The sequence below is a fragment of the Scyliorhinus canicula genome, chromosome 13 (genome assembly GCF_902713615.1).
Source record: "Scyliorhinus canicula chromosome 13, sScyCan1.1, whole genome shotgun sequence".
Classification (NCBI taxonomy): Eukaryota; Metazoa; Chordata; class Chondrichthyes; order Carcharhiniformes; family Scyliorhinidae; genus Scyliorhinus; species Scyliorhinus canicula.
The window spans coordinates 67092971-67115393 of record NC_052158.1 but is presented as its reverse complement, the minus strand read 5'-3'; the positions used below and the strand labels follow the sequence as shown (position 1 = coordinate 67115393).

The following is a 22423-nucleotide window of genomic DNA, read 5'->3' as shown; positions in this document are numbered from 1 at the left end:
TTAAAGGGGAAGGGCCTCAAGGAATGCCTTAGTGTAAATGGGAATGTAAGTACATATCCAATAGCTGGTGATGTTGGCATCTTCGGCATATGTATAGGACATGTAAAGGAAGATGTTAACATTTAGCTCCTTGAAAACCTGTCTGGATCCGGCAGTGCTGGAAAGCAAGGAATGCAAGAACTGAAAAAGCAAGCAACGGATACAACAATATTGTTAATCATGTTGACAAATAAGAATTGTCCTTTTAAAAGATAGGAGTTTTAATCACTGTGCTCATTTAACGTGAGATGTGTGAATCCAAGCTTTCTCTCCCTGGACTTTAACAGGTGCTTGGGTGATCAATAGCACTTGATCGGGTTCTTCCCACTTAGCATCTAGGGGAACTTTTTGTACTTCACGTAAACTGAAAGGCCGGGGGTCAATATTGTGTCCTTCTGACGATCTCCCCAGGCTGCCGATACCTTTTGGAAAGCAAAACTAATAGCTTTTGTTAGATTCTGACAATATTCTAACAAGGCATCACTCATCAAATGACAATCGGCTTTTCCCAAATCAATGGTTCCTGACAGGGACATGGGTCTTCCTGGTATAATTTCAAATGGACTCAGACCTGTAGTTCTATTAGGAGTTGCCCTAATATGCACAGAACCATTGGTAGTGCCTGGGGAAAAGGCATTCCTTCCTGATGATGTTTGGCAAGTAGTTGTTTCAGAGTTCTGGTCATTCATTCCACTTACCCTGACGATTGTGGGTGATGAGGACAATGTAAGTCCCAGTTAATGTTTCATAATCTACAGACTTCTTGGCAGACAGCACCTGTAAAGTGGGTTCCCTGGTCAGAGTCAATGCTGGTCGGGACTCCCCATTGGGGAATGTAATCCTGACACAGGATCTTGGCCGTGTGATTGGCTGTGTCCATTCTAATTGGAATGGCTTCCACCCACATTGAGAACATGTCGACAACCACGAGAACCCAAAGAGAAAATGCTGGAAAAATCTCAGCAGGTCTGGCAGCTTCAGTCGGGAGAGAAAAGAGCTAACGTTTCAAAGCTAAAAGACAGAGAAAGTGGGAAATATTTATAATGTGGAGTGAGAATGAAAGATGAGTCATAGCCACAGAAACCCAGGGAAACTGGGTGCTATTAGCCACAGAAACCAAGGGGAAAGAGTGCGAATAGCAGTCCCCAGAGAGAACAAAAGGTGTGAAAGGCCAAACAGCAGAGAAACTAACATCAGAGGGTAAACTGACAGATGTAGATGTGGGGGGAGGGGAGAGGGAAGCTAAGGGGAGAAAGGGTAAGGAAAGGTGGATAACCCTCTACTACGCCATAACTGGCTAAAGCCGTGAGCAACCCCCAGGCTGTACCTTCAGTCTATATAGATGTTAACCATCTGTCCTTTTACAATCCGGCATGCCTCCGCCAGGGCCCATAACAGCCTGTTGGGCTGACGTCCCTGAGGGTAGACAACCCTTTGTCACAATCTCGTGTAGGCTTGTGGCTGCCCATCCTGCTTTCTGGGTGCAATTGTCAACAAGTGTAGCCACCTGGGGTGACCACTGCCCAAACACAAAATGGAAGATTGCAAGGATTGCAGGGAAAATTGGACATGTTGTTAAAAGCAAGCAGCTTGCAGAGTGCTTGTATATTTGGACTGCTGCAGAAACCAGTTTGGCTGTGCTGAAACCAGACAACGCTATGAAAAGAAACAGTTAGCATATTAATGAGGCGATACCGGGCGATCTCCAGGCACAAAAGACACAAGTTAACACTAATCGATACATTGAATGGAAGGCCAGACTTTTCGGCGCCAAAGAAGCCCAAAACAATAAGTCACAAGAACTGCCTAAGTGATCGAGTAACTACCCCGCTATTGGGGAATTCAAATCAATCGATTGGGAAGAGACCCAATCGATTACAAGAGTATAGAAGGTCCGCCCAGGTGGGCGCAAGACCCTGAGAGGAGTATAAAACAGAGACCCCGACCCCAGCTCGCTCTCTCTGTCAGCCTCTCCTTGACCAGCTAGCCCTCCCAGCAGAACACCGTTGCAGCAGAAGAATCTTGTGCAGGAGAGGTCTGGACAGAAGCCCCCAACAAGTAAGTCACAGCGCACGCTATTGGAATAGACACTCCTGACCCCTTTAGACCATAACCACTGGAAGCCTGCGGACCCTGGACAAAGCTAGAAGCCGTTGTTCCCTGATCCGGCAGTCCCCTTATCCAGATAAGTATTTGGCCTAGTAGTGGTAGGATTAACCTAGTCTTATAGTTTATATGCATGATTAGTAGATTACTGTAATATAATAAACGTGTCTTGTTTGAACTTACTAATTGGTGTATGGTTTTATTGCTTTGAACTTGACCTTGAAACTTGTGGCGGTATCTTAACGATACCTGGCGACTCCACAGCTAAGTAACGAAACAGAGCCAAATTGAATGTTAAGCACACTCACCCAGAATGAGCAACGCAAAGGAGGAGCCGTCTGTAAATAGAATCAGGTCTGGGTTGTGCAATGGTTCTTCTGTCGCCAAGCTCGATTCTTCCATTTTGTTCAAGATCTCCACACAGTCATGCCCCTCTCCTCCCCATCTTGCTCCTCGGGAAGCGGGAGCATGTATGATGGGTTCACCGGGCTAGCCCGGACAATGTGGAGATTGGGGGCTTGCAGGATCGCTGACAATCTTGTCCATCTGTCTGCGGTCACCTGGGATACTCTGTTCATAGATAGCAAAATGTTAGAGCATTAAAAATGGTGGAGGGGTCAGCCACCAAAGATTCCCTTTGATCAATACTTTTTGGCCTTCTTGTAATTAACGGTTAGATGCCAAGTCCCATTGGTCATATGGGGCTGTTTGAGGAACTATGTGTTTTTCCCAGCACACCTTGCTCCGAATTGTTGGTTGATTGGCAAGATGCCAGCAACGGAGGTTGGGCTGATGGGGTACTGTTTGGTGCGTGGTAGGGCAATCCCAGTAACCGATGCCGGTTCCATCTGGAGTAGGCAGCAATCATTCTTATCTTTGGCCCATATTCGGTGCTCTTTCAACTCCTTCTTCGGGCTTCTGATAGACCATTTTACCTGGCCACGTTCAAAATGAAACAAAGAATTCAATTGAGTTAGTACATCCATGCCCAGAAGGGCTTGTCTCACTGGACCTACCCAGATTGGTGTGGTCAATTCGTGTATGCCAAATCCAATGAGTATAGGTTGAGTTCTTTTGATTCCCAAAACCTGGCCCCCAGCCCCATGGGCAATTTGTACCTTGTCATTTAGAGGTAAAGCGTTTTTGTATTGTTGAGGCAAAAATGTTAATTTAGCCCCTGTATCCAGGAGGCAGTGCCAGGAGAGATGCTGAGAGATCGAGGGTGGGCTCCCCTAGTTCTTTGCAACCTCCAGCAACACCTTCTGTTGCTGTGGTGTAAGCTGCTTGAATCTTTGCACCAGATTGTCTCCACCAGAGGGCGGGCTTGGACTGTGTGTCAGGCTGATCCCTGATGTCTTTTTTTCTTTGCAGCTCCTTGCCCAGCTGCCTTTATTTCCGCAATGATAACACTTACCAGGTTGTTTTTCTTGGGTGTTGTTGTTGCTAGGGTCCTTGGCTTTCTATCCTGCCTGCAGGGTTCAGAGTTAAGCTCCCATATCCTGGTCTAACTGGTTACACCGATCCACTAACGCTGCAAAGGTTGTTTCTCGGGTCTCCCACGGTTGGGCGGAGTGACCACACCTTTGTCAATTCTGGCTTTAATCCAGCGATGAAGGCAGCTTTCATAGGTCTGAAAGTGCTGTGTTTCATATTGTCAGGTCCGTGATCGTTCATTCCTGAGAGCTCCAACCTAATAGATTGGAATCACTCATACTCTAAACTTGCTCCGCTCCTTTTTGTTGGCAAGCCACGATCTATCTGTTTTTGCTGCACTGAAAACGTGTAGCCAGTGCTTGATTGCAGCCCGTCCTGCCCCTAGTTGCTGCTCCTTGTCTCCAAGGGTAATTTAGACCTCTTTATTTAGTGTGGTCAACCCACCTACCTTGCACATCTTTGGGTTGTGGTGGCAAAACCCACGCAAACACGGGGAGAATATGCAAGCTCCACACAGGCAATGACCCAGAGCTGGGATTAAACCTGGGAACCATGAGACAGCAGTGCTAAACACTGAGCAACCATGCTGTCCCTTCTGACTTAATTTTAGCCCATTTTTTCTTCAGAGGATTGAGCCTTCTCTGAGAAGAGTTCCTCCTCAGAACTACTTTCTCCGTTAGAGTCGCTTGAGGACTAAAACTCAGTTTCTGGACTGACTTTGCTTAACTGCGTTTTTCACTGTTCTGCTTCTATTTCTTCAAGGCAAGGGTACAAATAATACGATTTACTGGTGGGGGATCCGAGGAGCGTCCCTGACCTTTTTGGTGATGTTTCTGGTTCGTCGCTCAAATTCCTTAAGATCAGGGGGCACACAGAGTGCAGGCAAGGCAGGGGCGGCCAGGCGGACCCCCCTGCCCGATGGTGATTAGGTTCCACAGGTTCGTGGACAAGGAGGGGGTGCTGCAGTGGGCAAAGAGCGCCAGGAGCAGCACGTGGAACAACAGTGTTCTCCGCATTTATCAGGACCTAAGCCAGGAGGTGGCTCGGCGGCGAGCAGCCTTTAAGAATGTCAAGGAGGTGCTGTTCAAGAAGCACGTGAAGTTTGGTCTGCTGTTCCCAGCTCGGCTATGGGTCACGCACCAGGGTCAACACCACTATTTCTCCGAGCCCGAAGAAGCGATGGATTTTGTGAGGGACCTGGGGCTGGTCCCAAAAGGAGGCCCCAAGGACGCGAGTTAGGGCCCGAGGATTTCTGTGGGAAGGAACGCCGAATGTGCCTGGACTGCTGCTCAACGGTTTGCTGGGCCAAAGGGGCCAAGTGGAACATTTGAGACTCTTTCCTTTGTTCATGGACATTTATGTGCTTTTTCTCTTTTTTCTGTGGTTTTTTCTTTTTTTTCCCCTGTTTGGGCTGGTTTGTGCTTTTTGTGCAGCTCGCGGAAGACACTGGAGCCGGCTTGCCCCAGTGGGTGGGGAGGAGGACGGGGAAACAAGGGGAATGGGACAGGAAGGCGCCGGAGTGTTGAGTCACCGGGCTAGCAGATTGGCTAGTCAAGGAAGTCAGATGGGGGGGGAAGTTACAGCCAGTAGATGGCAGGGGTGGGGGTATCGGGGGATGGGGTTAGGGGAGGGGGGGTTTGTTCTGCTGACGGGAGAGGGACTTGAAATAGGCACTGGAAAGGAGGTCGAGGGTGGAGGCAGCCAAAGGGCGGGCCAGGAATGGTGCGACGCACGGGTCAGGGGCCGACCCGAGAAAGGCTATGGCTGACCGGCGGTGTGGGGGGGGGGGGGGGGGGGGGCTGGGATGTGCCCCCCGACCAGGCTGATCACCTGGAACGTCAAGGGACTGAATGGGCCGGTTAAGAGGGCGCGGGTGTTCGCGCACTTGCGGGCCCTGAGGACGGACGTAATTATGTTGCAGGAGACACATCTGAAAGTGTCAGACCAGACCAGGCTAAGGAAGGGCTGGATTAGCCAGGTCTTCCACTCGGACTGGGACTCGAAGTCCAGAGGGGTGGCAATCATGATCAACAAGCGCGTGCAATTTGAGGCAGAGGGCATATCCGCAGACGGGGGGGGCAGATACCTGATGGTACGGGGCAGACTGGAGGGGAGAAGAGTGGTGCTGGTGAATATATATGCCCCGAACTGGGATGACGTGGACTTCATTAAAAGAGTGCTGTGGAAGATCCCGGACCTGGATTCTCGCAGGCTAATAATGGGAGGGGACTTTAACATGGTCCTTGACCCGACTTTGGATCAGTCGTGTCCCAGAACGACTCGACTCTCAGCAATGGCAAGGGAGCTGAAAGGGTTTATGGAGCAAATGGGGGCAGTGGACCCCTGGAGAGAGGGACAGCCAACAGGAAGGGGCTACTCGTTTTACTCGCACGTCCATAAAGTATATTCCAGGATAGATTTCTTTGTACTAAGCAGGGACTGTATGGGGGAGGTAAAGAACACGGAATACTCAGCAATTACCATTTCAGACCATGCCCTGCATTGGGTGGACCTGCAGTTCGGGGGAGCGAGCTATCAACGCCCGCAATGGAGGCTGTCGGAGGAGGGGATCTGCGAGAGGCTTCGGAAATGTATAAAAAATTATCTGCAGGTGAATGACACTGGGGAGGTCTCAGCGGCGACCGTGTGGGAGGCGCTAAAGGCAGTAGTGCGGGGGGAGCTGATTTCAATTGGGGCCCACAGAGCCAAGGCAGACCGGGCAGAGATGGATAGATTGGTCAGGGAAATGGGTCAGATAGATGAAGAGCACGCGGAGTCCCCGGGGGAGGTTTTACTCAGGGAGAGGCAGAGGCTACAGGCGGAAATGGGGACACTATCCACGAGCAGGGCCGTGGAACAGCTTAGGAAGGCGAGGGGAGTGGTGTACGAGCATGGGGAAAAGGCTAGCAGACTGTTAGCGCAGTAACTCAGGAGGAGGGAGGCGGCCAGGGAAATAGGTAGAGTGAGGGACGAGGGGGGGCGCAAAGTGGAGGATCCGGCAGAATTGAATAGGGTATTCTGGGACTTCTATCGTAAGCTGTATACTTCGGAGCTGCCGGAAGAACCGGAGGGGATGAAAAGGTTTCTGGACGGGTTAACATTCCCAACATTTGGTTGGGGGGGGGGTGCGAGTGGAAGAGCTGGGGGCCCCGATTAGAGTAGAGGAGGTATTGGGGGGCCTAAAGGCCATGCAGTCGGGGAAGTCCCCGGGGCCCAGTAGAGTTTTATAGGAAGTTCTCTGAGCTGGTGGGCCCGGTCTTGGCGAGGGTTTTCAATGAGGCAAGGGACAGAGGGACCCTGCCGCCGACAATGTCACAAGCCACCATATCTCTGATATTGAAGCGGGGTAAAGATCCGGAGGTGTGCTGGTCCTACAGGCCAATCTCCCTGATTAATGTAGATGCCAAGCTCCTGGCAAAGGTACTGGCGGGTAGAATGGAGGACTGTGGACCGGAGGTGATTGGGGAGGACCAAACTGGGTTCGTGAAAGGTAGGCAGCTGGCGGCCAATCTGAGGAGATTGCTCAATGTGATAATGATGCCCCCGGCGGGTAGAGAGGTGGAGGTAGTGGTGGCAATGGACGCCGAGAAGGCCTTTGACCGGGTGGAGTGGGACTATCTATGGGTGGTGCTCGGACGGTTTGGGTTCAGGGAGGGATTGGTGGATTGGATCAAATTATTATATCAGGCCCCGAGGGCCAGCATCAGGACCAACAGAGAAGTGTCGGAGTACTTTAGGTTGTACCGAGGGACCAGGCAGGGCTGCCCGCTCTCCCCGCTGCTGTTTGCGCTGGCCATAGAGCCGCTGGCGATTGCGCTGAGAGCCGCAGAGGGTTGGAAGGGGATGGTGAGGGGCGGGGTTGAACACAGGGTTTCTCTTTATGCAGACGACCTGCTCCTGTACGTGTCGGACCCAGTGGCCGGGATGGGAACTATATTGGGAATGCTGAGGGAGTTCGGCCAGTTCTCAGGATACAAATTAAATACGGTCAAGAGTGAAATGTTTGTGGTCCAGGCAAGGGGCCAGGAGAACAGATTGAGAGGGCTACCGTTTAGGCTAGTTGAGGAAAATTTCCGGTATTTGGGAATCCAGGTGGCACGAGACTGGGGCAGGCTGCATAAGTTAAATTTGGCCAGGGTGGTGGAGCAAATGAAGGGAGAGTTTCGGAGATGGGATGCACTCCCGCTGTCGCTGGCAGGGAGGGTGCAGACTGTAAAGATGACAATCCTCCCTCGATTTTTGTTTATTTTTCAGTGCCTCCCGATCTTTATCCCACAGTCCTTCTTCAAAAGAGTTAACGGGCTGATCATGAGCTTTGTCTGGGCGGGAAAGTCTCCGCGGGTGAAGAAGGCGATGTTGGAGAGGAACCGCAGCGAGGGAGGGCTGGCTTTGCCGAGTCTGGTCAATTATTACTGGGCGGCCAACATCGCTATGATAAGGAAGTGGATGGTGGGTACGGGGTCTATTTGGGAGCGGGTGGAGGTGGCTTCGTGCAGGGGCTCCAGTTTGGAAGCCCTGGTCATGGCTCCTCTACCGCTGCCGCCGGCCAAGTACACCACCAGCCCGGTAGTGGTGGCGACCCTGCGGATATGGGGCCAGTGGAGGAGGCATGTGGGGGAGATGGGGGCGTCTGTCTGGGCGCCAATCTGCGACAACCATCGGTTTGCCCCCGGCAGTATGGATGGGGGGTTCCGAGTATGGCGGCGAGCAGGGGCGGGAAGGGTGGGTGATATGTTCCTGGAAGGGAGCTTCGCGAGTTTGAGGAGCTTGGAGGAGAAATTTGGGTTGGTAAGGGGAAATGATTTTAGATACAGTTGCGGGACTTTGTTCGTAGACAGGTCCCATCTTACCCGCGCCTCCCGCCAATGGGGATCCTCGACAGAATAGTCTCTAGGAGGGAAGAAGGGGAGGGCAGAGTCTCGGGTATATATAAGGTGCTCATGAGGGAGGAAGGGTCCCAGACAGAGGAACTGAAACTTAAATGGGAGGAGGAGATAGGCGGGGAAATGGAGGATGGGCTGTGGGCAGAGACCCTGAGTAGGGTAAACTCGACCGCGACATGTGCTAGGCTCGGGCTGATCCAATTTAAGGTCGTTCACCGGGCCCATATGACGGTGGCTCGGATGAGCAAATTTTTCGGGATAGAGGACAAATGCGCTAGGTGCACGGGAAGACCAGCGAACCATGTTCACATGTTTTGGGCATGCCCTGAGCTGAGGGGCTACTGGGAGGGATTTGCGGGGGTCATGTCCCAGGTGCTAAAAAACAAGGGTGGTGATGAGTCCAGGGGTGGCAATTTTTGGGGTTTCGGAAGACCCGGGCGTCCAGGGGGAGAAAGAGGCCGATGTGCTGGCCTTTGCTTCCCTGATAGCCCGGCGACGAATATTATTGGCGTGGAGGGACTCAAAGCCCCCGAAGACTGAGTGGTGGCTTGCGGACATGTCGAGTTTCCTGGGGATGGAAAAAAATTAAGTTCGCCTTGAGGGGATCTGTGCAGGGGTTCACCCGGAGGTGGCAACCATTTATTGACTTCTTTGCGGGAGAGTGAGCTTCAGCAGGGGGGTGGGGGGGAGGGGGGGTAGAGTAGAGTAGAGTAGGAGGGAAAATATGGCGGGTAGTACCGGTGGGAGGGGAGCGGGCTTGTGCAATATGTTACGATGGAAGTATTGAAAGTACGTGGATGTTTGCACATTTTTGTCTTTTTTGCTTCCTTTCTGATGATGTCTGTAACTGTTTATAAAGCCAAAAACGACCTCAATAAAATTGTTTATTAAAAAATAAAATTGCTTAAGATCTTTGATTTTGGACTTGATTTCAGACTTGATTTCGAACTTAAATTCCTTAACTGCTGACTGAAGTTCTTTTACTTCGGCTTCTAACTTTTCCGATTTTAGTCTTTCCTTTGTTAACTGTTCGCTTACTGCCTTTAGCTGTTCTTTCATAGCGATCATGTTGGGATTGACTCGGAATTTCAATTCGTTGTCGAACCTGGCCCATGACTGCAGCCACCTGGGTTAGCAACTTCCTCACACAAAATGGAAGAATGCAAAGGTTACAGGGAAAAATGGACATTGGCAAAGAAACAAGCAGTTTGCAGAATCCCCTGTATTCTAGCTGCTACAGAAACCAGATAGAATTGTAACTAACGAGCTGCGCATATTAAGTGAGCGATTCACGGTGATTCCCAGGCACAATGTACACAACAGTTAACTGCAATTGCTACATTCTATAGAAGGTCAGACATCCCGGCGCCAGTGGAGTCTGAGACAAAGGGCACCAATAAGGTGGAAAATGAAAATCGCTTTATTGTCACGAGTAGGCTTCAATGAAGTTACTGTGAAAAGCCCCTAGTCGCCACATTCCAGCGCCTGTCCGGGGAGGCTGGTACGGGAATCGAACCGTGCTGCTGGCCTGCTTTAAAAGCCAGCGATTTAGCCCAGTGAGCTAAACCAGCCCCTAGCCCAGTGAGCTAAAGCAGGAACCGCCCAGTGATCGAGGAACAGCCCCGTTATTGGGGAAATTCAAATCCATCGATTGGGAAGAGACCCAATCGATTGCAGGTTTAGAGAGGGTCCGCCCAGAAGGAAGCGAAGACCCTGGGACCGATAAAAGACAGATCCCAGGACTGATTCTTTCTTCTTGAACAGCCGGCCCTCCCAGCAGAACACCTTTTCAGCAGAAGACCTTGAGAAGGAGAGGCCTGGTTAGCAGCCGCCATCAAGTAAGTGTCATACAACGCACGCTACGAGAGTAGACACTCCTGACCCCTTTAGTCCACACCAATTGGAAGCCTGCGGATCCAGGACAAAGCAAGAGGCCATTGTTCCCTGATCCGGCAGTTCCCTTATTCCAGATAAGTATTGGCCTGTTAGTGGTAGGAATAGCCTAGTCTTTTAGTTTTATATGCATAAGTAGTAGATAACTATTATAATAAACGTGTCTTGTTTGAACTTACTAACTGGTGTATTCAGTTATTGGTCTGACTTGAACTTGAATCTTGTGGCGGTATCGTAACGATACCTGACGACTCTAGAGCTAAGGAATAAAACAGAGCCAAATTGAGTGTAAAGCACACTCACCCAGAACGAGCAACACAAAGGAGGAGCCATCTGTAAATAGAATCAGGTCTGAGCAACATGACGACTAGGGATCAATTGGTTTGTTCCTTTTCTTTCATACAGGTAGTTTGCCCCCAGATTCTTTTGATATATTCCACGGACTATTATCCTTTGGAGGTACCATATGATGTGTTGGGTACTCTGGATCTGTGAAGACTTTGTTTCCCCAAGCAGTACCATAGACAGGCTACCAACACTTGTCGAAGTACAACTCTATTTTATTTAACTATGAGCTGTTAAACATACTTGCACTGTGGGTCGACACTATGTTAGGTTGACTGAAGACCTATGCCTAACCTGACCAGCCTATACTGCTAGCACATGGTGGAGGTTTGTGCTACTGACTGCGGGCTCTGTCTGTCTCAGAGGCTGCATCCCGAATGAGCGGGAAAACTAGTGCCCTCTGGCTTTATAGTGACCATGCCCTAACTGGTGATTGGCTGCTGTGTTGTGTGTGTTGATTGGTCTTGCGGTGTGTCAGTCAGTGTGTGACTGCACCATCATATACTTACGTGTATATTATGACATCCCCTTTTTTTAAAAAATGTGTGTATGTGGCAATAAATAATGTAATATGTGAATGTTCCTGTCTATGTGGGGCATATGTGAGCATATTTTCAGAATTATATACATAAACTCTAATCTATTACAGAGGAAGGTGTCAAGTGCAGATAGACAGTATGGAACACAAAGCATAACTAGAATAACAGTATATGCAAACCAGGGTAACAAAACAATCAATTCATGAGTTCAAAGAGTCCATGAATTTAGGTAGTTTATAAATTCAGTCTCTGAGGTGGGCGACGAATTCTGGTTGACCAAAGGAGCATTTGGCTCTGTTGAGACGGAGGCCATGCTCATGGATTCTTCGGCAGACACGTTGGAGGCGATCAATGTGTTCCTGTGGGGTGGTAGACCAGACGATGATGTCGTCTATATATACATGAACCCCTTTGATGCCCTCCATCATCTGCTCCATTATTCTGTGGAACACCTCCGATGCTGAGATGATGCCAAACGGCATCTGGTTGTAACAATACCGGCCAAATGGGGTGTTAAAGGTGCAGAGCTTCCGACTGGATGCATCAAGTTGGATCTGTCAGAACCCCTTGGATGTGTCTAGCTTGGTGAAAAATTTGGAGCGAGCCATCTCGCAGGTGAGTTCTTCGCGCTTTGGTATGGGGTAGTGTTCCCTCATAATATTGCGGTTGAATTTCCTTGGGATCAATGCATATTCGTAGTTCGCCGGATAGTTTCTTAACACACACCATGGAGCTGACCCAGTCAGTCGGTTCTGTTACTTTCGATATTATGCCCTGGTCCTGGAGGTCCTGCAGCTGCTGCTTGAGGCGGTCCTTGAGGGGTGCCGGTACCCTGCGAGGTGCGTGTACCGCAGGTGTGGCATTTGGTTTTAACAAGATTTTATAAGTGTATGGGAGAGTGCCCAAGACCTCGAATACACCGGGTATCGGGTGATGATGTCCTTCAGTTGTGTTTGAAAATCGGCGTCTGGAGATGCTGAAGCATCAGCGGGTGACAAGGAGTGAACCCTTTGGATGAGGTTTAGGTGCTTGCACGCCTGAGCACCAAGTAGGGAAGCTTTAGTGGATCCCAGTATCTTAAAGGGCAGGGTGGCCTTTAATGAACGGTGCAACACCACAAGCTGGCAAGAGCCACTGGCAGCAATGGTATTGCCATTATAGTCCAGAAGCTGGCAGGCGGATTGCAGGATGGTAGGCTTGACATGGAAGCTTTCGAGGTCAGACCACTCAATGCGGTTGGCTGAAGCGCCGGTGTCCAGCTGGAATCGGATGCGAGATCGGTTAACCGTGAGGGTGGAACACCACTCATCGTCCGGATCAATGCTGAGTACTGGGAAAGACATAGCTTTTATTTTGTGAAGCACCTTATGTTTGGTGATGATGCCCACCCGAAATAGTACTTTGTGATCCTCGGTGTCAAGGTCCGGAATCATTTCGGAGTCGGAATCGGTTACCGGTGGCTGGATGGTTCGGACATCCCTGCGTGGCTGGTGGGAGCGACGGGAGGTATTTGGTTGAGCAGACCTGCATAGGGCTTCATAGTGGCCAAGCTTGCCACACTGGAGACAGCGTCGGGATTTTGCAGGACATTGCCGCTTTAAGTGGGCGGAGCCACAGTTGTTGCACGTCGTGATGTCAGAACGTTTGGTGTACCATCGTACATGCACAGTGCGGTCGTACGAAATGCGCGCCTGCGCAGTGCGGTCTTCGGCCTTGCCGTCCCCTCAGTGCGCGCATGCGCAGGGGCCCGTGAAAAGTGCACGAAATGGCCGCCCCTATCTAGGCTCAGGCCCTGGAGCAGTTTAATGGGTTGCACCCACTTTGCCTCGTGGGGGCCTTGCCGCGCCATTTCTGCCACTTGAATGTGCGAGTATCGGTTAGTGGAGTGTTCATGCAGAACGCAGGTCTCGATGGCTATAGCAAGGGTGAGCTGTTTAACTTTGAGTCTGTTGGCGTAGGGGCTCCGATTGCATACCAAAGACGATCTGGTCAAGGATCATCGAATCGGAGGTGGAGCCGTAATTGCAGAACTGCGCGAGGATGCGAAGGTGGGTGAGGAAAGATTGAAAAGGTTCATTCCTACCCTGCAGACGCTGTTGAAAGACATAGCGCTCAACACTCTAATTTACCTTGATGTCACAGTGACTGTCGAATTTGAGCAGGACCGTCTTAAACTTGGACTTGTCCTCATCTTCAGCAAATATGAGGGAGTTGAAGATATGGATGGCGTGGTCCCCGGCCGTGGAAAGGAAGGGAGCAATCTTCCTGGCGTCTGAAGCAGCTTCCAGATTAAAGATTTTCCAGTTTGCACCGAGTTTGCCGGTGATGCGGAGCGGCGGGGGTATCGACGCTGTCCATTCTACCGGATGGCTGATCGCTGGTCGAAGGCAGATTACTTGAGGGTAGGTCCATCAAACTCTAACATCACGTACTGGTACCATGATGTGTTGGGTACTCTGGATCTGTGTACAGATCCAGAGTACAACTCTATTTTATTTAACTATGAGCTGTTAAACATACTTGCACTGTGGGTCGACACTATGTTAGGTTGACTGAAGACCTATGCCTAACCTGACCAGCCTATACTGCTAGCACATGGTAGAGGTTTGTGCTACTGACTGCTGGCTCTGTCTGTCTCAGAGGCTGTAACCTGAATGAGTGGTGAATCTGTAGAACTCTTTGCTGCAGAAGGCTGTGGAGGCCAAATCACTGAGTGCCTTTAAGACAGCGATAGACAGGTTCTTGATTAATCAGGGGATCAGGGGTTATGGGGTGAAGGCAGGAGAATGAGGATGAGAAAATATCAGCCATGATTGAATGGTGGAGCAGACTCGATGGGCTGAGTGGCCTAATTCTGCTCCTATGTCTTATGGTCTTGTGGTTCTTTTCCTCTGCCATAATACCAATTATTTTTGTTTAGGGAGGCTTTTCAGCCAGGTATCTAAGAGGGTTACTGAGTCTAAACAACGGCCGAGAACTTTTTTAAAAATAAAGAGGTGTCCTTACCTCCAGGTATAGATCCTATCGATAGATCTCTGGTTCCTTTTCCTCTAGTGATCCTGTTTGCAGCGCCAACCTGTGGGATCTCTTATTTTCTAATAAGAGATGGGGTCCGGTAGTAGTTTGAGATTGACATTATTGCAAAAATTTGATTAGTACACGTTCAAATACACTGAAAAGAAATAAAAGCTCAGCAGGGCATAAGGAAGAGAATAATGGAAAGAGAATAAGGAAGAGAGTGGGAAACAATGTTTATTCTGTGAACTCAAGTTAACCTTTTAAAGCATACAGTGAAGATCTTAGCAACCATTAATTCAAATACAACCTCCAAAGAATACAACACTAAGTAATCCTTAATAACGTCCCAAACAACATCCAGGATACAGAAGAAACACCTTTTATCAGAAGCCCATTAGGTTTACATTCACTACTGAGAACATTTATAATTCTGAATTCACCAAAAGATCAAGAGATAGTCTTTTCTTGGCAGAGAGATCAACAGTACACTTGCTCTGTCTGGCTTCAGCTCCAACACTGAAAACGAAACTAAAACGCCTTGCAGCAAATAGCCTAAAACAAAAGTAAAAAGCTGACACAGCCCAGCTCCACCCATACTCTGACATCACTGATAAACATTCATTTCTTAAAGGTACATTTCTTAAACACCCATTTCTTAAAGATACTCTAACATGACTAATTTGATATCTAATTTACTGGGCGTACTTACTTTGTTACATTGTCACATTTGTAGTCTGCATTCAGAAAAGCTGATGTGTCTCACAGTATACTTTCTCACAGTTACAATATTTTCAAAACTTGGTTTTAATATTTCCCCACACCCGGGATCCACTCCTCTGATGAGGCCGTGTGTCGCAACCAGCACATGGGTCAAGGCGGCACGGCTGTGCATGTGTGGCCGACAAGCGAGCCGAGGCCCTCTGGCTCCAGAGCTCCCAGGGGACTGCCACCAGGGGTATTGAAGGCCACGGGGCGAGGTAAGCAGCAGCTGGCTGCCTCCAGCTCTGATGTGCATCCTGGGGACACACCTGGATGTAGTGGCAGAGTTAGGAAGGCAAACACATCTAAAATCACTGAGGGTACTAGGGGTGGGGGAGGGGCAGCACCATCGAGAGGGTGGTGAACTGTCAAACACATTAAATGCCTTTTGTGCACTACCAGCCTGATGCCTCTGTCACCTTCTTCCGCAATGCGGGCTTACCCCTGAACCCATGGTCCATCTCTCAAGGCCTCCCCGTTCCCGGGGTACTCCTCCAGCTGTGGACATATTCCCGGAGCTGTGTCCCATCCCCTGGGTGCTCGGATATTAACTGGTGTGTGTGTTGTTTCCTCCTGCAGTGTTAAAAGTTCAGTGTCCAGGCATCATGGTTTGATTGGGATGCTAGGCAATGACTCCCACATGCTGCATGGCCCGCTCACTTATGGGAATCCACTTGGGTTGTATGAAGTGCTCACTTAACCGCGATTGCCAATTCCATATTAGCGATAGCCTTTAGCCACATGGCCAGAGGTTTCGGCAGTCAGTGGGGGTTATGGGTCAGCGGGCAAACAGGCAGGGGCAAGGGTTGCCGCAGGAACGGGTAAACACAATGCAGCAGTTGGCATGATGGTTCTGCGAGCAGTTGCCCTCCGGTTGCCCACCCAGCGCCTCCCACCTCACAAACTCATGGCGCCCACTCCTTCAGAACTTCCCGCACCCCCAGCTGAGAGCTCCTGGCCCCACCGGGCACTGGGGTGGCAAGCCCGGTGCCCAGGGGCTCTTTCCCTGTGAGCAAAGATGGCTACTCCCTTCCTCAGCTCCCCAGAAAAGGCTTTCCGCCAGGATCATGTTTTTCAAAAGGAGCTTTAATTGGTCCCAGTGTGACCACTTGCTTGGCCGGCTTCTGAAAATTAGGAGGCCATTGGATGTGGGCTGGCTCTCATTAATTGTGTAGAAATGGGGATTAAGTGGTATAATTGATTTCTCGCCATGCTACCGCGAGATCCTGATTTCGCCTGTGGGAGCAGGCCTGTTGCATCGCAAAGTATTTGGTACCTGACGCAGATCTCGTTTTTGGCCCCTACCACTATTCACCGGCCTTGTTTCACTTGAGTGAGAGCCTAATGATGCCAGAGAATCGCATCCTACATCTGGAATATTGTCTACAGTAACGGCCTCCTTATTTAAGGAAAGATGTAAATGCTATAAAAGCAGTTCAGAGAAGGTTTACTGACTATTACCAGGAATGGATGGGCTGACTGATGAGAAACGTTTGCAATAGTTAGGTTTGTATCCACTAGAGTTTAGAAGAGTAAAAGGCAACTTGATTGAAACCTTTAAGATCCTGAAGGGGTATTGACTGGGTGGTTGTGGAGAGGATGTTTCCTGTTGTCAGAAAATCTAGAACAGGGGGTCACCGTTTAATAATAAAGACTGGCTCATTTAAGACCAGAATTGTAGTGATATCATGGTTTTGTTGTACTTTACCCACTGACCACTCGGCGTCTCATTAGTATATAAGTGAATGTTAGAGTCAGGTGACCTCAAACTGACTAAAGAGCCGGGAGAAATGTTGTTTGTGCGTATTCATACTATTATTCATCTGTTGTTTGTATATATTTATCCCACAGTTAATGCTAATAAATTGTTTATAGCTTTAGCCACAGGTGTTCTCGTAATATAAATCAGGCCAGCCGACAAGAACATTACACGGTACCAGGTTTGCATGGTATTACACCGAGAAAAACCCTATCACATCATTGAGCGAAGCCTGCCATGAGGTCCACAGAGGTTTGAAGATTTTGCAGACTGCAGGAATGAACGACATGGAGTAGAAGCCACCAACGAGTCTCAGATTTCATGGTAATGTGGACAGCAACTGGTGTGTGTTTAAACAACAATTTACTCTGTTTCTTACTGCAGTAAATTTAGGAGAGCAATCAGATTCACGTAAGATAGCAATGCTTCTAAAAGCGGCAGGGCCCGAAGCTGTGATTAATACGTTTAAATTTGCAAACGATGAAAATAGTTTTAAAAATTTAAAAGTAATTCGAAGAGTTGATCAACATTGCATCCCAGAAAGAATGCAATTTATGAACGCTATGTGTTTAGATAACGTTTACTGAAGACAGAATAGACAGAATACTCCATGGATCATTTAATCACTGATTTAAAGTTAAAAGCTAAAACCTGTGATTTTTCTGCGGTGGAATAATTTGGGACCAAATTGTGTTTGGTGTGAATGAAAATAAGCTGAAGGAATGGTTCCTGAGGGAATGGGAGCTGTATTTGGAAAAAACAGATTGATTTGTCAGGCTCACGAGCAAGCAGCACAGCATTCTAAAATGTTACTCAGTAATGGTGGCGTATTCTTGGAGGAAAGCACTCCGGTTGCCACCCTTCTTCCAAAAAGGCGGGAAACATCCAAAAAAGGCGCGCATGTTCCTGCAGCTCCTCGCACACCAACAAACAGGTCAAGGATCAGGACAGAGTATTTCTGTGTAAAAGATGTGGTCAAAGGCACAAATTAAGGCAGTGTCCAGGTTTGGCAAGTTTTGTTCCAGATTGTTATGGGCCATGGTTTAGAAAACTCCAAAGTGTATCATGGAGTTCACCTGACATACAACTGTCTATTCATTTTGGTTACAATGAGCACAAGGCCTACCTTTCAGGTGTTATTCAACAGAGGCCTTAAGCAATTTTAATCAAAAACAAAGTTTATTCTACAAATTTAGTTAATATTTCTATAAACGCACAGTAAGCATTTTTATCAACTACAAACATAAATACTCCACACACTACAGTACGCGACGTATAACCCTTAATACATTTCCCTCTTAAACTGTTCCAATTTAATAACAAGATCCCATCAACCAGAAAACCCTTTTCAAAGGTGAGGCCCAGCACACAGCACTCATGACCTGGTATACACTCTTGTTTCCTTTTCAAAACAGCAGGTTTGAATTCCCTCGAGAAAGCAATTATTTATTTTCAAGATATCAAGTAATCTGGAAACAGCTTTTAAACTGAAGGTGGAGAGACTCCAAGATACTTGTCTGTCTGAATACAGCAGCCAAATGTGAAAATGAAAGCAAAAGCCTCAGAGCCACCAAAACAAGCCCAAACCAAAACGAAAGTAAAACTCAGAGCCACCGCTCAGCTCCACCCACACAATGGCATCACTGAAGCCATGCGATAAGAGGAACCATTTCTTAAAGAGACACTCCCATGACAAGACACAAAGAAAAAAATCACTTTGCTCGAGAATTGTTACTCTAAGCTCAACCCCAGATCAGTCAGCACAGTGGGAGACATAGTGGCCAGTGATGAAACATCATTGTTTGTGGATTAATAACAGAGAAGAATAACATTTTTGTGGTATCAAAAAATTCTCCAGCAGGTAAAAAATGCAAACTGATACTCCATTTACAATAAATGGGGTTGGTGAGGATAAATGACTGCTACTCCTTGAAGTGAACGGTACAGTGGTCCAATTGAAGTTAGACAGTGGTGCCAAACCCAATTTAATCAACATGACAGATGTAAAAAAACACATAAAAATTCAGGCGATTAGAAGAAATCACAAAATCTCCCTGAGAGATTATAATGGTTCAGTGTTAAATGTCATGGAGTTTGTGACCTCAGTATGGTGGTGAAGAACAGAGTTTATTCCGTCCCGTTCTGTATTGGGGGCAGCACGGTAGCATGGTGGTTAGCATAAATGCTTCACAGCTCCAGGGGTCCAGGTTCGGTTCCCAGCTGGGTCACTGTCTGTGCGGAGTCTGCACGTCCTCCGCATGTGTGCGTGGGTTTCCTCCGGGTGCTCCGGTTTCCTCCCACAGTCCAAAGATAGATTATATAGAACATTACAGCACAGAACAGGCCCTTCGGCCCTCGATGTTGTGCCGAACAATGATCACCCCACTTAAACCCACGTAACCCGTATACCCGTAACCCAACAATCCCCCCATTAACCTTACACTACGGGCAATTTAGCATGGCCAATCCACCTAACCCGCACATCTTTGGACTGTGGGAGGAAACCGGAGCACCCGGAGGAAACCCACGCGCACACGGGGAGGACGTGCAGACTCCACACAGACAGTGACCCAGCCGGGAATCGAACCTGGGACCCTGAAGCTGTGAAGCATTGATGCTAACCACCATGCTACCGTGAGGCCCCTAAATGTATGGGTTCTGTGGATTGGCCATGCTAAATTTCCCGTAGTGTCCTAAAAAGTAAGGTTAAGGTGGGGTGGGGGGGGGGTGGGGGGTTGTTGGGTTACGAGTATAGGGTGGATACGTGGGTTTGAGTAGGGTGATCATTGCTCGGCACAACATCGAGGGCCGAAGGGCCTGTTCTGTGCTGTACTGTTCTATGTATTGTATCCAAGGGCTTGGATTCATTATTAGATGATCATCCTGTGAAGAATTGGGTCTAGTGAAGTTGGTATGTAGCATCCACAAATAATTGGATCCAAGGATTCTGAGAACATTATCAGCAAATTCAGCAATGTGTTCACTGATTTTAGTGCACTACCATTCGCCAACGAGATACAATTTAAAGAAGATGCATTATCTAGAGCACCAATACAAACTATTAGTGAAATTGCTGAAGATGTAGATCTGCATATCAATCTCATTTCTATTCTGCACACCCCCCCCCCCCCCCCCCCGGATCAGATGCAAAACCACAAGGGGGAACATTTGGTCTACATTTACTTTATCAATCCCTTTTAGTATTTTATATACCTTGATCAGATCCCTTCTCATCCTTCTAAACTCTGAGTCTAAACCCAAACACTCCTCATACGTCAACCCCTTCATCCCCGGAATCAAACTGGTGAACCTTCTCTGAACTGTTTCCAATGCCACCACATCCTTCCTCAAATAAGGAGGCCAAAACTGGACACAATACTCCAGATGTGGGGCTGGATTCTCAGTTTTTGCGACTAAGTGAAATGAAATGAAATGAAAATTGCTTATTGTCACAAGTAGGCTTCAATGAAGTTACTGTGAAAAGTCCCTAGTCGCCACATTCCGGCGCCTGTCCGGGGAGGCTGGTACGGGAATCGAACCGTGCTGCTGGCCTGCTTGGTCTGCTGTAAAAGCCAGCGATTTAGCCTTGTGAGCTAAACCAGCCCCTGTTGATGCCAATGGAGTGTTGATGCCAATGGAGAAGCCGTGGATTTCTACGACAGGAAAATGGGCGCCACACCTGCACTGATTCCGTTACCAGTGAGGGGTTAGCACCACGTGGAACACCATTGAATCCTATGAAAAATGGTACGGGATTGGCTGGGTCCGTGATTAACATTCGCAGGGATGACATGTTGCAGCTGCGCATAAACAATACACCCCCCACGTCCACGCTTATCGAGGCCGAATAGATGAGACATGTTGTGCTGGAGCACCATACAGCTGAAGGGCCGGACAATGGGGGGTGCTCCGTGGAGGGGGGAGGGGAGCCACCCAGGGCACCAGGTTTAAAGCGGTCTGTCAGCGGCATGCGCAGCTGCATGGCTGACCTGCCGGCTGCGGTAATGATGTTGCAGACCCATTCCACCCCGACCCCACAGCCCACCTCCTGAACCTCCTTCCACTACTCCCCCCGACCCTGGCAGAAGCCCTCCCAGCCAGCGGCACGACTGTAGGTGAAGTATGCCATGCTGGACACTGTCCTTTCTCTCTCTCTCTCAGCAGCCACCACATCAGGTTCATGGTGTTTGAGAGCACACGTGGGCCACGCTGTCGGGAACCCGGCCCATCGAAGGTGGAGAATCGCAGGTGGGCCCACTAATGATATGTAAACGGTGATTAGAGAACGTGCAGCATGCATTGCTTTGACGGCGTTTCTGAATGACGGAGCATTGCGATTCGGCGTTACAACACGCCTGCAGTGCTTTTGCCAATGGGAGCTATTCTCCGCCCAATCGCACGCCGGAATTTCGGCATCGCCTAACGGAGAATCCCTCCCGTGGTCTCACCAACACCCTATGCAATTGCAACATTACTTCTCTACTTTTATACTCCAGTCCTTTTGCAATAAATACTAACATTCCATATGCCTTTCTTATTACATTTTGTACCTACATACAGAGTTACTGCGATTCATGAATAAAGACACTCAGTCTCCTAGTCTAACTATACCCATCTGTAAATGTTTTATCTCCTCTTCACTCCTTTCCCACCTATTTTAGTATCATCCCTAAATGTTCCTATGTTGCACTCTGTTCCTGCTTGCAGATCATTTATATAGATTGTGAACAGTTGAGGTCCTAGGACTGAACCCTGCGGCATTCGTAACAGTGAAGGACCCATTTAACCCGATCCTCTGCTTTCTGTCAGTCAGCCAATCCTCAATCCAATCTAGTATAACCCGCAACCCCCTGCAATCTCACCTTCTGGATCAACCTTTTACACGGCACCTTGTCAAACACCTTCTGGGAGTCTAGATATACCACATCCACAGGTTCCCCATTATCCACGGTGCTAGTTATGTCCTCAAAGAACTCAAGCAAGTTTGTCAAGTATGACTTACCCTTCATAAAACCAAGCTGACAATAGTGGATTGAGCTTTGTCTTTCCAAATGTTCAGTCATCTCCTCCTCAATGATTGATTCCAGCCACTTCCCCACCACAGAGGTCAAGCTAACTGGTTCATTACAATGCTGCTGCTGCTTGGAGCCACTCCTGTCAGGAGCTCTGCTAGCACTCTCTGGCGCCCTCCACTATCTTTATCATCCTCACACTTCCACTGGAACTCATTTTCACCTGCTCTGTGACATACATTATCCATCTATGCCTAGGTTGAATCCTCTTTCTGCTGCCATTCACTTGATCATCTTGAACCAGGGGCTGGTTTAGCACAGTGGAGGGTCGGTTTAGCACAGTGGGCTAAACAGCTGGCTTGTAATGCAGAACAAGGCCAGCAGCGCGGGTTCGATTCCTGCACTGGCCTCCCTGAACAGGTGCCAGAATGTGGCGACTAGAGGCATTTCACAGTAACTTCATTGAAGCCTACTTGTGACAATAAGCGATTATTAATATTATTATTATCAAGAAATCTCTGTTGCTTTTCAGCTTTGATCAAATGTCCAAAGTACTGACATTTTGAAATGTGGATGTCACATCTTAGAGAGTTCTTTACCTCCCATTTCAAGTATCTCTTCATTTGTCTAATGGAC

General features: G+C 48.6%; 1 long non-coding RNA gene across 1 annotated transcript in view; it reads left to right on the top strand.

Annotated features, from left to right (window-relative positions):
• LOC119975458 overlaps nt 1-17266 on the top strand; it is a 29141-nt gene extending 11875 nt beyond the window's left edge. The window contains exon 2 of the long non-coding RNA XR_005462769.1: nt 16892-17266. This is a non-coding gene — a long non-coding RNA (uncharacterized LOC119975458). The remainder of the gene's footprint in view (nt 1-16891) is intronic.
• Nucleotides 17267-22423: the final 5157 nt, after the last annotated feature.